Consider the following 10,997-nt stretch of genomic DNA (forward strand, 5'->3'; position numbering starts at 1 on the left):
CAGTTCCGGCTCGAACACTTCATTATTGCACTGTATTACGTCCTTTTGCCCCATTAGCAATTTCACTGAGCAGGAATCCTGTTATTACCATATTCGGGCAGGCTGCTATTTCCCCCAGTGGCCTCTTTGTAACTTTGCTTCCTACACTTCTACATATATTCCCTTGTCTTTGCAACTAATCATAATCACTAGGTTTTACTCTTACAAATTTCTTCAAACTCCCCCACTTGACAGGAGACACATGAAACATGTACTGGTGCCATAACGCTTCCACCCTGAAAAAGATCAGTAGTCCTGCTATGAACCGCATCATCTCTGCACCTCATTTATAGGGAGATACCTGTTGCTTTCCCCTCTCTTAAATTCACTGCTACTTCGTAGCTGCTAATTACACTAAATCCATACCTACCCTAAAAATATTAAATGACTGTGTTAATCGTACGAGTTCCTCGTTACCGTTTCATTCACAAACTCTTGTTTATCTTCCGATACCTTTCTCCTCACTCTCCCTTTCTGGTCTGCATTTCCTATCGCTGGAATAACTCCTGGACTCCCTTGAAAAGGTTTCAGCCGCCCTACATTCACAATTATCATCTTTGTTGGCAGTTGAATCTTGACATTTACTGACCACTTGTTATGACCCATGACACTCTGTAAAAAGCTTTGTCTTTCCTTGCTGCGTATACGAAGTTGATAGCATCACCCACTGATCACCTTTATAGTGTGGTATTATTACAGTGCAGCCCACTGCTTCTTTCTGCTTCTCCAGTGTTTATGTAGTTGCCATCTGTACTCTATTCCGAATTTCCACAATCACTCTGGAAAATTCCTTGACAGACTCTCCTGTCTTACTTTTCTGCATTTCCAATACTTCGAATCGTGATGGCATTCTACAATCAAATACTACTTCATATGGTGATAATCCTGTATTCATATGCTGCTTTGAGTTCTAGGCGGAGACAACGTACTTCAAATAGACATGCCAGTTGGTGTGATGTGAGTCAACATTGTACCCAAGCATCTTCCCAATTGTCCTATGCACTATTACAGTTCCTCCACTGGCTTTCGGGTGGAGAGGACTCGTCCTTAAGTTCTTCACATTCAATAACTGACACTATTCCTTGAATAGATCTGGCCTGTAGTTTGTTTCCTGTACTGTTACTGTTGTTTCAGGCACTCTAAACTTCAGTGTCCAATTATTCACAAGTGCTTGTGCCACTGTTGCTGCCTGCTGGTTTGGCATCGCAGCCGTTTCTATGTATCTTCAAAAATGATTTCTGATTGTTTATTGAATACTTCTTGCTGGAGATTTATTGAAAGGGCGTAAAATGGTACTCTTCGTCGACTCAAATCTGCTCTCTGTACGCACTTAATGATTTACGACATTCTGCATATTCCACTTAAGACAACTGCATTTCCATGCCTCTTCCCAGGTTTAGGCGTGACTTCGAAATCAAACTCACTTAGTGTTGCTGCCCATCGTATCAACCTACTAGAAGGGCTCTTTAACCCCAACAACCATTTTAATGCCGTGTGATCTGTTATTGTTCGAAACTTTTTACCGTACAGATAACACTTGAAATATTTCATTCCATAAATAAGGCTTAACATCTCTTTCTCCTTTGTGGAATAATTTCTTTCTTCAGAATTTATTTGTCTTCTACGCCTTCTGCCTCTTGTGACAGCACACAGCCAAGTGCATAATTTGATGCATCATATTACAAAGCAGTTTCTTTACTAAAATCCGGATATACCAATATCGAATTCGATGTTAAAGCTCCTTTTAGCTGCTCAAAAGCATGCTGGCGCTCTTCTGACCACACAAATTTGGTGCCCTGTTTTAACAATTGTGGCAATGGTTCTGGCAATATCTGAAAATCCCTTTACGAATCTGCGGTAATGGTTGTGAGTTAACGAGCATTGCGCTCGCTAAGCCGGCTGGTGCGGCCGAGCGGTCCTAGGCGCTTCAGTCTGAAACCAGGTGACCGCTATGGTCGCAGGTTCGAATCCTGCCTCGGGCATGGATGTGTGTGATGTCCTTAGGTTAGTTGTTAGTTAGGTTTAAGCAGTTCTAAGTTCTAGCGGACAGATGGACAGATGCCCTCAGATGTTAAGCCCCATAGTTAAAAAAAAAAGTGATACACAAAGTTCGCAGATTTACGACGAGATGGGGAAACTCACAGGCGTCTATTGTCTATTGAGGCCTAACCGCTGTAGTGTGCGAGTGAGACAGACGAGAACCTAAGTCATAGGCAAACCCAGTAGACGGCTTTTGCTGCCAAGGAGACGTAGCAGTGTTCAATATGATGGATCTAAAATCGGCTGTAAAGGGAAACATTTATGGAAACCATTTAATTCTGTAGTAATGCGGGGAATCAAGTCACAATAATTTTAATCTGCCATCCACCATAAATTTCCATGGTGATCTCAATTAAATTTGAATATTGAACGTATCTATAATAGTTTAGGATCTACTGTTAAAGTAAAATTAACAAGTTTTGTAACAAAGACCTGAATACTAAAATCTGAACGCTTTGGTCGATCTCAACTATTGACATTTCATATAGAAGCGCATCATTAAAATAACAAACGTTGTAAATATCAACTCTGTAACTTTATTTGTTTAGAAGATATAGTAAACTTAAATTATCAAATGGTTCTGAGCACTATGGGACTCAACAGCTGAGGTCATCAGTCCCCTAGACTTAGAACTACTTAAACCTAACTAACCTAAGGACATCACACACATCCCTACCCGAGGCAGGATTCGAACCTGCGACCGTAGCAGCAGCGCTGTTCCGGACTGAAACGCCTAGAACCGCTCGGCCACTGCGGCCGGCTACTTAAATTATCAGTATTTTCAGTTAAGCGCCAGATCATCATTTCCTCCACACAAAACACATTGAACGATGACAGCATGACACCTTATTGAAACATTACGTAATAGGATATTTGTTTTAAAGTTCAGTAGATAATAGTTCCTTTTATTCTTCATTTAGTTATCAGAAAGCACATGGGTGCAAAGAGACTGGCCGTGAAATTCAAAGTTATTAAGGAAATTGTTAGTCTTCTGTAAAAGAATTTAACGTTTATTATGTTATGGATATTATTGTTACTTTATTTAGAACGTGAAAGTGGTCAAGCTTTGATTATTTAAATATGTTAAAATGTAAAGCAATGTAGAATAAGCTGTAGCCAATCAGATGGACGGCTTCAGGAAAGGGAACTGCGCTAGTCAGTTGAGCGAAAATGTTCGGCGCGCGGGAAACGCGGTCGGAGACGGACAGAGGGCAGTTCAGGTCGAGACACCAAAGGGGGCGGTGGTGGTGCAGACGCGAAAGCGGACAGTTCGGCTAGAGACAGCAAAGGGTAAAGTTCGGATTGAGACGCGAAAGCGGGCAGTCGGTCTTTAGGTAGCTAGGAAGTGAAACGACTTAGAAAATTTCGCGTTGTGTGGTATCGCGGGACTTAGTCTCTTAGCGGTGAGCAGCTGCGCGCCTGGTGTGAACTATTAAATTTTCGCGTAGTTAAAGAGTTGGAGTGTTTGGACTTTTAATTCACGATGATATTGTGGATGATCAAACCGTGTCAAATGGATATGCGCTCGAGTGTAATAGTAATTCTAAATACGACCACTTTCGCTTTTAGTTTGCTTTCTGAATAAATATTTTTCGAAAACAAATCGCAACTGTGTGGCCTACATCATTTATGTGTCGTTAATGTAGTTCCCGGTATTATTATTATTATTACTGTTATTGTATTTTATGTTAACTTTGTATTTCGCAAACTTGACATCAGCCAGATACAATTAAGTTTACGACGACCGGCTGCAAGCCCGAAATCTTTTTGAACATCAGCCAGACAATTAAACCAAAGGGTCACAAGTGTCTAATTTAGGGCGTGTAATGCGACACGTGCGGCTCAACTCCTAGACGAGTTTGAGTCAACACATTTCGACGAAGAGGAACCGCATGTGAGCCCGAACATCTGTGGGATTTTAGCTCGCATGGTTCGCAATTTTTAAGAATGATTGTAACTCCGTTACCGATTCTGGTACAAGAAATTCACATACAGGTGTAATTAATATTGGTGTCTCTCTTACTCCTATCTTTACTTGTGATATGATCCAGGTAATCTACTCCTTCCATAACAAAATTACACTTTTCTACACTCAGTGCTAACTTCGCTGTTTTCAACCTTAGGAATACTTCCCTTAATCGCTGCATATGCTAACTCATATCACTCTCATAGACGGTTATGTCATCGAGATACATTAAGCATTGCTGGAGTTTTAAACCTCTGAAAACGCCATCCAGCAATCTCTGAACAATTATTCTGCTGAACTGGTTGTGTCACCAGTGTGCTGAAAACGCTCCTGCGTGTGGCCTCTATCTAATGATAACTACTCTTCAGATATATTGTTGAAAAATATTTTGCCGGCCGAAGTGGCCGTGCGGTTAAAGGCGCTGCAGTCTGGAACCGCAAGACCGCTACGGTCGCAGGTTCGAATCCTGCCTCGGGCATGGATGTTTGTGATGTCCTTAGGTTAGTTAGGTTTAACTAGTTCTAAGTTCTAGGGGACTAATGACCTCAGCAGTTGAGTCCCATAGTGCTCAGAGCCATTTGAACCATTTGAAAAATATTTTCATTTCCCTAAATGATCCAAGATTTCTGAAGTATTTGACAAAGTGTAGGCTTCGTTATTGTTTTCGCATGTAGGTGTGTATAATAACAACAAAACCTATGTTTTCATGTACCATCGATTGACTTTTTCTTTGGCACAATGACTTTTCCTTCCCCCCACGCTCTATTACTTTCTTTAGTTATTCCATTTTTTCAGCTGCTGATCGATAGCCGCGCGGGATTAGCCGCGCGTCTGAGGCGTCTTCTCACGGTACTCGCGGCTACCCCCCCGTCGGAGGTTCGAGTCCTCCCTAGGACATAGGGGTATGTGTGTTGGCCTTAGCGTAAGCTAGTTTAAGTTAGATTAAGTAGTGTGTAAGTCTAGGGACCGATGACATCAGCAGTTTGTTGTGGCCGAGCGGTTCTAGACGCTTTATTCTGAAACCGCACGACCACTACGGTCGCAGGTTCGAATCCTGCCTTGGGCATGGATGTGTGTGATGTCGTTAGGTTAGTTAAGTTTAAGTAGCTATAAGTTCTAGGGGACTGATGACCTCCGATATTAACTCCCATAGTGCTCAGAGCCATTTCAACCTCAGCAGTTTGGTCCCAAGGAAACTTACCATAAAGTTCCAATTTCCGAAGCAGATAATGGCCCTTTTGGAAAAAATAAATCCTTAAATGCCAAAAATATGCTCCCCCCTAAGTGCTTCACTTTTTCTCGTAATGCATTTCAGTGGCGACTGGCGATTTTAACTACTCACCTGATTTAATACTTCATTCTCTTCTAACGTTTCCACCACACACAAAATTGCTACCCGCAAGCTAGACTCAACACTGATCCAAAGTGATTTACCGGTACCCTTAGGTACAAAGGCGGGTGAATCAAGTCTTACCGTGGTCGTTCACGGTTTAATCGGTTCGTCTTTTGAAACAGACTCCAATCACGAAATAGTTACATTGGCAGTGGCTTCACCCAACTGTAACATTTTCGCCGGCCGGTGTGGCCGAGCGGTTCTAGGCGCTTCAGTCTGGAACCGCGCGACCGCTACGGTCGCAGGTTCGAATCCTGCCTCGGGCATGGATGTGTGTGATGTCCTTAGGTTAGTTAGGTTTAAGTAGTTCTAAGTTCTAGGGGACTGATGACCTCAGATGTTAAGTCCCATAGTGCTCAGAGCCATTTCAAACATCTTTTTTAGTAACATTTTCCGACAATTCCACCGTTTTTTGCCGACTTTGTTAGCGGCCGACAAATGTATGCCTCGTTCTGATGATAGCAATTCTACCAATGCACAATTCTGCAATATCCACTGTTGACGGTGATACCTTTTCTAACAATATGTCTACTGCTTCCAGTTCTGACACACCTTGCGTCCCTTGTTATGTCAAAGCTTTGTCCTTGACAACACACATTTTGAGAACTAACATTCACAAGACAAAAAAAAAAAAAAAAAAAAAAAACAGAATACGTTAACTTGTTTTTACGTCTGATCATGAGCCATCTCGACTCCCGGCATTGCTTAGCCGTATGCCCCCGATGATTACATGTACAACAATTACTGGAACTGATTTCGTACATGGCTCTGAGTGGCCCTCAGGGGTACACTGTAAACATCCAACAGGCACTAACCAATCATGACGTACATTACCTCCAAAACTAGACAAACACATTGGTTCTCTACTTCCAATAAAATCTACTTTGTGAAATGCATGACCGTCAAACCCTTTCTCCATGACCAAAATACAATCAGAATTGTTTGGACTCACCATACTGTAGGCTGAAGGTTCAGACGTTGTTCTAAGGATTCGACATCAGTGTTGACAGCATGGCGGTGCAGTTGACGATGGTTGTGTCCGCCCTCCTGTGAGCGGATGGTTTACAACTCCGGAAGCAGCTCCCTCATGATTCAGGGCAGGCTGCGCTGTCTCAGGGTCGAACAGCGGACCCTGCACTGTATTGCAGGATATCTCTCCGGGTGTCACAGACTCGTGGTGTAGGCTGTGGTACTGAGATCAGAATAATTTAGTACACGAATGACTGAGTATTTGCACCATCCAGATTATTATTTAGGGCTTATATTTCCATGGTGACAAGTGAGGAAAGGCTTCCGTCGTGTCGCTGGTCTCTTTCAGCGTCGGCTATAACTGTATTGCACTCAGCTGGTTCTGCTTCGCAACGCCTGTTGCTCGTGGTCTGCTTTGAAGTGTGTAACACTCTTGCCTGCCTGCGGCTGGCTCTGTTGCAACTCACTTCTGCTGCAGCGTACTTTTTGACTGAAGACAGTCGATTCGCTACAGTGTCTTGATTTTCTTTAGTCCTGCTTTCATTATCAACCGCATCGTTAGAACTGACTCTCTGATGCCTTTACCTTTCCTAAAGCCAAAGTGATCGTCACCAAACACATCCTCAATCTTCTTTTCAATTCTTCAGTAAATTATTCTTGTCAGTAACTTGGATGCATGAGATGTTAGGCCGACTGTACTATTATTCTCGCACTTGTTGGCTCTCACAGTCCTTGCAATTGTGTGGATGATGTTTCTTTTTCTATTAATGCACGCGACAAGTCTTCCCCTCCATAGACGCCTTCGGTGTACTCCTTCCACCTATCCCCCTCTCTCCTCTGCATTTTACTGTGGAATTTCTATTTCGCTCTTAAGGTTACTGTTCTTCCATTTAGTTTCACAGAAGGTTGTTTTGACTTTTCTGTATGCTGAGTCTGTTCTTCTGACAACAATTTCTTTTTCTGTTTCTTCACATTTTTCATTCGGTCATTTCGCCATTGATTCCCTGTACTTCCGATTTGTTTCCTTCCTAAGTGACTTGTATTTCCACATTCCTGAATTTCCCTGAATGTTTTTGTAATTCTTTCTTTCATCAGTCAGTTGAAGTATTTCTCCTCTTTTCCATGGTGTCTTCGCAGTTACCTCCTTTCTACCCGCGTTCTTCCATCCAACTTCTGGGATTGCTCTTTTCAGAGCTGTCCATTTCTCCTCAAATTAACTGCCTACTAAGCTGTTCATTAGCACAGTATCTATAGGCTTAGAAAACTTCAAGCGTATCTCTTCATTCCTTAGTACTTCTATATCTCACTTCTTTGCGTACTGATTCTTATAGACTAGTCTCTTAAACTTCAGCGTACTGTAAACCGTGATCTGAGTCTATATCTGCTCCCGGGTGCGCCTTACAATTCAGTATCTGATTTCGGAATCTCTGCCTGACTAAGATGTAATCTAATTGAAATCTTCCTGTACTTACCGAGCTAATCAAAATATGCCTCCTGTTCTTATGATTCTCGAACAGAGTATTCGCTCCTACTAACTGAAATTTATTGCAGAGCTCAATTAGTCTTTATCCTCTCTCATTCCCTGTACCAAGCCCATATTCTCCCGCAACGCTTTCTTCTACCTCTTCCCCTACTACCGCATTCCGACCGCCATGACTACTATATTTTCATCTCCCTTTACATACTGAATTATCCGGTCAATACTCTCACATACTTTCTCTCTTCATCTTCGGCTTGCTATGTCGGCATGTATACCTGAACTATCATTGTCAGTGTTGGTATGTTATCGATTCTGATAAGAATAATGCTAACACTGAACCTAACGGCCGTATAAGTCCATCTTCCATCTCCTCTGCCGGGCGTTGAACCTCCGCGGCGCCCGATATCAGAGATAGCACATTCAGGAAATTATGCGATGATTATCGTAATATTACATCAATTAAAAAAATGTCAAGAAAATAATCTCGGGCTTCCAGCCATGCCAGGTGGTTAAAATCCTAAGGGATATCGACCGAAATACCCTCGGTGAGTGTCAGGTGATAATGACAGCCGCGCCGCTGGCTGTGACGTCACTGGAGCTCCCTTCCTCGCCAACTGTTGAAATGTTTACGTCCCTCATCCGTTGCTCCCGCTTCATCCTCGCGATGGCTGGGTCCCAGGCTGTGCTGAGCTGTAAACTGCCGTCCTTGCTGTTGGTGTTTCCAGGTATTTTTATTTCTACCGCTACTTTTTATGACACTACTCGAAAATCCCTTCGTCCTCATAATGACACATGTTTCGACGAACAGAACTGGGTGCCAATTTTCTAAAGAGCGTTCTTTCACGGCTGATTTTCGGATAGCGTAGGCGTAAGAACTCTTGTGTTCCGGCCGGCGTTGCTGCACAGTGCGTACTGCAACAACAATGACGTGGTATTTTGTACACTCAAAGGTTTCTAAGTCCTAGATCATCCTTCATAGGACTCATGAGCTGTCGTATTTTTGCTGGAGGCCTGAACACTGATGAGATGTCGTGTCTCTTCAGAAGCCGGCTAATCTTCCCCGACGCTGTGCCAGAAATCGGTGGTGTTTTTGCTGCGTATCTCACCATAAATGGTCTGTGATACCTGGCGGTAATTGTAGCTCGCTTTCCCGGAAGACTTTTCGGGGATGACTTAGTTCTAGTGACAGATTTTCAGCATCTGAGACGGAATTAGCACGGCGAACGAGGGTGTTCAGGACGGCACGTTTTTGTGCCGGGTGGTGGTTGCCAAGAACGCGCAGATAACGATCTCTGCGTGTAGGTTTCCTTTACACGTTGTGGCTGAGGTGTCCATTGGTTTTCCGGCAAAATATTATTGTATCCTATTTTGCAGTTGTTTACGAAAACTTTTGAACTGATAGTAATGACAGGTAAGAAAGGTAACCAATTAATGGGGATGACTGAATGCAAGAATAAAAAAAATAGTCTGGAATCGCGCGAATGCTACGGTCGCAGGTTCGAAACCTGCCTCGGGCACGGAAGTGTGTGATGTCCTTAGGTTAGTTAGGTTTAAGTAGTTCTAAGTTCTAGGGGACTGATGACCTCAGAAGTTAAGCCCCAGAGTGCTCAGAGCCATTTGAACCAAAAAATAAGAAAGGCAATAATGGCAGAAGTTGTATAGTACCCATCTTGATACTGATCAGAAATCATTTCTGAGGTGACGGAAGTGATTCTTGTGGCTGGCAGTTCGATACTCCTGCTGGTCTGAAATTAGTCAATGCCATCTGCAACTGTTCAAAAAATGGTTCAAATGGCTCTGAGCACTATGGGACTCAACTGCTGAGATCATTAGTCCCCTAGAACTTAGAACTAGTTAAACCTAACTAACCTAAGGACATCACAAACATCCATGCCCGAGGCAGGATTCGAACCTGCGACCGTAGCGGTCTTGCGGTTCCAGACTGCAGCGCCTTTAACCGCACGGCCACTTCGGCCGGCTCTGCAACTGTTGATTTTTAGTTTATGCCTCTCATTACACCTTTTATAAATTTCCCATCTGTAGAGAACGCTAATTTTATTCTCATCAGTTGCGTACTATGTATAATACACAGCGCCTAACACAAATTGAGCTTTCTAAACCTGTCAGTATTTTGTGGAATTTGTATTTATCGTTCAACGCTTTTTTCCATCACTTTCTCCAGTACATTATTCAGTACACTAGTTCTGTTTCATGAACTTTTAATCTTTACTTCCCCCTTTTTTTATTATAACAACTTTGCTGTTTTCCAACAGTAATGGAATCGTTTCTCCCCCAGGCAATTCATGGATCAATCTGCTCTTGTAAGGGACAAATAAAACCTTGTACGGTTTCCCCTGGTGTCGCATGTGGACTTCTTCGTTTCATTTTTGATATGACTCACCTCCACATCCACACACGGTTGTGTGGCTGTTGTGTTGCCACAAAGCTCTTAAAGTTGTCGGTGATTTCGAGTATAAACTTTTTCATAATAATTTTGAGGAAGAACTTGCAGGAGAAACTCAACAGACTCCTAGCTCATCATTCGGTTCTGTAACGGCAATGTGGGGCGATAAGAATATAATGCTGTTAGTAATACACTACTGGCCATTAAAATTGATACACAATGAAGATGACGTGCTACAGACGCGAAATTTAACCGACAGGAAGAAGATGCTGTGATATGCAAATGATTAGCTTTTCAGACCATTTACACAAGGTTGGCGCCGGTGGCGATACCTACAACGTGCTGACATGAGGAAAGTTTCCAGCCGATTGCTCATACACAAACAGCAGTTGACCAGCGTTGCCTGGTGAAACGTTGTTGTGATGCCTCGTGTAAGGAGGAGAAATGCGTACCATCACGTTTCCCACTTTGATAAAGGTTTATCGTGTCGCGACATTGCTGCTCGCGTTGGTCGAGATCCAATGACTTTTAGCAGAATATGGAATCGGTGGGTTAGGGAGGGTATACGGAACGCCGTGCTGGATCCCAACGGCCTCGTATCACTAGCAGTCGAGATGACAGGCATCTTATCCACATGGCTGTAACGGATCGTGCAGCCACGTCTCGATCCCTGAGTCAACAGATGGGGACGTTTGCAAGACAACAA

The sequence above is a fragment of the Schistocerca nitens genome, chromosome 6 (assembly GCF_023898315.1).
Source record: "Schistocerca nitens isolate TAMUIC-IGC-003100 chromosome 6, iqSchNite1.1, whole genome shotgun sequence".
Taxonomy (NCBI): domain Eukaryota; kingdom Metazoa; phylum Arthropoda; class Insecta; order Orthoptera; family Acrididae; genus Schistocerca; species Schistocerca nitens.